Genomic DNA, 3846 nt, shown 5'->3' with positions numbered 1-3846 from the left:
TCCATTTATTTCTCAGGAGATGGGTAGGCACAAAATGGAAGGACGGAAAGAATGATAATGTGTCTGGAAAACTCCAGGAATTAGAAACAAAACAGAGCATAGGAGGAACTCTGGGAATCCCTGGAATTCCTTTTCCCTCAAGCTTCTTAAACTCCAAGCACCCAACCTGGCATTTCCCAGAAGGCAGCATGCTGCAGCCAACATGGCAGGTGGGTTGTCTCCTGGGAAATCAGGTCACCTCCCACCCAAAACTTCTTTTTTACTTATGGATGGCCTCGACCCAGAATTTTCATCTTCTAGAGTAAACCTCTTTCTGGGAACTTCCATCCTCCCTGGGCTGCCCGCCCAGAAAATGTCACCCCGGTGCCTGACATTCCTACGGGACACTGTTATTGGAGTCAGTTCGCAGTTGGGTGCTTGCTAGCTCTTCCTGGGGTCACTTGGATTTTCAGGCAATTCTCCACTTTTCTTTCGATCTATAGAAATATTGCGCCAAAAGGGAGGTGAACAATTTTTTAAAGATCTTATTTATTTGAGAGAGAGAGTGTGTGCACAGAGGGAGAGGGAGAAGCAGAGAGCAGGGAGCCCGATGCGGGGCTCGATCCCAGGACCCTGGGATCATGACCTGTGCTGAAGGCAGACGCTTAACCGACTGAGCCACCCAGGCGCCCTGGGAGGTGAAAATTTTAAAGAGGAATACCAAGTAACCTAGAGTTAGAATACTGAACACAGTTCTGGGCAGTTTCCTGGGGGCTGCACCGGTGAGCCTGGCAGGGATATTGAGACTAGATGAGATGGCCGCGAAGTCCCCGCCTTCATCCATGGCCTAACCACCCATGTGTCGCTGGTCGACCCTGACTTGAGCCCACATGGATAGTGCAGCATTCTTGGCAGAGAACCCCCCTCTTTGCCATTTATTAGTGTGTGACCTTGAGCCAATGACCTAACTGCTCCAGACTCCATTTCCTTATCTGTACAGTGGATGTAATGATGGTACGTACTTCTTATGACTGCCTTGAGGACTTAAGTGAAAATCCATGTGAATAAAGAATATAAAACAGAGCTTAAGAACATGGGCTCCGGCGTGGGTTAATTTGCATAAAGCATGAGAAGCAGTACTTGGCATCTAGGGAGCATTCCTTAAGAGTTAGTTCCTAATATTATTTTGGGTTACTATGGAAAGCACTCAGACTGCTGAATTTTGATCTTCTAAAGGTGTCCACATGATAGTGTCCATATCCAGACCTGAGGTCACCTTTCTTGCTAGCTTCATGTGGGGACCAGACCCTAGGAAAGAGGGGAGCGTGTGATGGGTCTAGCGATAACCCTGACATAAAAGGAAGCAAGCAGAGCCCTAGCGCTTTACAGATACTAACATTTTATTGTCAGCACAGCCTTGTGAAGCAGACATTAAGCCTGTTTTCCAGAGGCACAGACAGGTTAAGGTGACAGCTGGGAAATGGGAGCAAGCCAGGATATGCACATGAGGAGCATCATGGGGGGCTGGTTCCAGGGTCTTTTTTTAAAGATTTTATTTATTTATTTGTCAGAGACAGAGCGAGAGAGACAGTACAAGCAGGGGGAGTGGCAGGCAGAGGGAGGAGCAGACTCCCCGCCAAGCTGAGAGCCCGATGCGGGGCTCAATCAATCCCAGGACCCTGGGATCATGACCTGAGCCGAAGGCAGACACTTAAACGACTGAGTCACCCAGGGGCCCCCTGACCAGGGAACTTCTTTAGAAGAGCTTTCAGCAGGTCTCTCCACTTTCTGGTGTTCCCACACTCCATTCTCTCCTCTGTGTACTGTTGTTCTTTTTCTAAAATTCACATTTCATATTGTGGAAACCCGATTGTTCCTCATGGCTCAAGGACCCAGTCTAGTTCCCACTGGTGTATCTCCAGGGCCCCCCCCCACCGTCCGGGCCGTACCCCTGGCCAGGCAACCCAACACTCCAGTTCTGGAGTTCTTGCTGGGGGCCCCCCAGGCTTTTGTAGATGCAGTTCTGCCAAGAATGGCCTTCCTTCTGGCTCACGCATCCAAACCTTGCCACGTCCCTCAGACACGTTCCCACTTTCTCTCGGGCAGAATTCCTTGCTTGGCTCTGTGCTTCTTGCTGTTACAGACCTCTCATGTGGCATGTTAATTCCCTACACAGCTGTGTCCCTAGATTGGGAGCAGTTAATCCCCTTGAATCTTTGTTTCCGTCCCTGAGCCTTCTCCCAGAGACCTTCTTGGGTGCCATGTAAACATTTGTTGGGTGCCGACTCACGGCTCTCATGATACCATCCACTTTCATGGTAGGATGGGTCCATCTGGGGTGGGGCTGAACTGTAAATAAGTTGTTTAATTCTTCCTCCTTTTAATTTTTTTTCTTAAATTAGACGTGCTCTTTGCCATGCCACCTCTATAATTGGACCCTCCTGTGGGAGCAGGATATCAGGAGGGTAGCCAATGAATTTTTAATATAAATGTCAGCCATGAAACCTACCACCTCGTGAAAGGGGGAGGTGTGCGGAATTCAGGCTCAAAGCCCATTACCAGATATTTGGTTTCCCTTTTGCCTGTAGGTGCGCACTTGACTCTTATTAACTTTAGCAGGAATTATGTATGTGCCCTTAGGGGAGAGCATGACTTTTCATGGGGGCTTCCTCACACTGCTTTTATTTGCTCTTTAATTTTAATGAATCATACCCTGTACAAGTGTAAGAATAAAACAGGGCGAGCTTGAAAATGGGGAAGGGGTTATTACATATTTTACTCCTTCTTTTATTCTGGAATAGATGTCTGCTCTTCCATTTGTCTCCTTTGATTGTCCATGGAACATAATTTTGGCTGCTTATTTTTCAAATCGGAAACTGAAGTCAAAATACTAACCTTTCCTAGGTAAAAACTTACACGTCATTCGTTTTTGAGAGTTTGGATAAGCCTTATGCAAAATGTAGGGACCAAAAAGATGCATTTGTTGAATTTAATGGATACTTAGGTTGTTTTAATACGTTCCAGACACTGTTTTATTTTAAAAAATTTTTTAAAGATTTTATTTATTCATTTGACAGAGAGACACAGCGAGAGAGGGAACACAAGCAGGGGTAGACCCAAAGGGAGAGGGAGAAGCAGGCTCCCTGCTTCGATGTGGGGCTCGATCCCAGGACCCTGGGATCATGACCTGAGCCGAAGGCAGACGCTTAACGACTGAGCCACCCAGGCGCCCCTCAGACACTGTTTTAAACTGTATCAGTTATCTGTTTTTGCATCACAGAACACACAAGACAGTTGTTAGAGCAACAACCATTTTTTTCGCTCATGACTTTGGGTCAGCAGGCTGGGCTGGGTTTAGCTGGATGGTTCTTCTTCTCACCTGGGATGTTTATTCAATCAGAGTCAATGGTAATTCACCTGCAGCCAGTGGTCTGCAAGTGACCTCACTCACATGTCTGGGAGTTGGTGCTGGCTGTTGCCGGGCTTTTTTCCAGCAGGCTAGCTCGGGCTTGCCTACATGGCGGCCATGTTTTAAGAGGGCAGGTAGGGAGGCTGTATTCGCCTTGAGGCTTAGGCTTGGAAGTTGCATAGTGACCCTGATGCTGCAGTCTCTTGGTCAAAGCAAGTCGCAAGGCCAGCCGGATTCAAAAGGTGTAGAGAAGGGCGCCTGGGTGACTCAGTCGGTTAAGAGGCTGCCTTTGGCTCAGGTCATGATCTCGGGGTCCTGAGATCAGCAGGGAGTCTGCTTCTCTCTCTCCCTTTGCCCCTCCCCCTGCTTGTGCTCTCTCTCAAATAAATAAATAAATAAATCTAAAAAAAAATGGTGTGGAGAACTAGGACCAGCACATTTTATTTTATTTTTTTTTT

At 47.5% G+C, this 3846-nt stretch overlaps 1 protein-coding gene across 1 annotated transcript in view; it reads left to right on the top strand.

Moving 5' to 3' along the window:
• Positions 1-3846, top strand: part of LOC118026262 (phosphoserine aminotransferase) — a 28275-nt gene that overhangs the window by 21340 nt on the left and 3089 nt on the right. The gene's annotated exons all lie outside the window — the stretch shown is intronic.

This window comes from Mirounga leonina, unplaced genomic scaffold (genome assembly GCF_011800145.1).
Source record: "Mirounga leonina isolate KUSES-001 unplaced genomic scaffold, KU_Mleo_1.0 Mir_224, whole genome shotgun sequence".
NCBI lineage: Eukaryota > Metazoa > Chordata > Mammalia > Carnivora > Phocidae > Mirounga > Mirounga leonina.
Note: the sequence above shows the minus strand (reverse complement) of the source record. Positions and strands in the feature narration are given on the sequence as shown.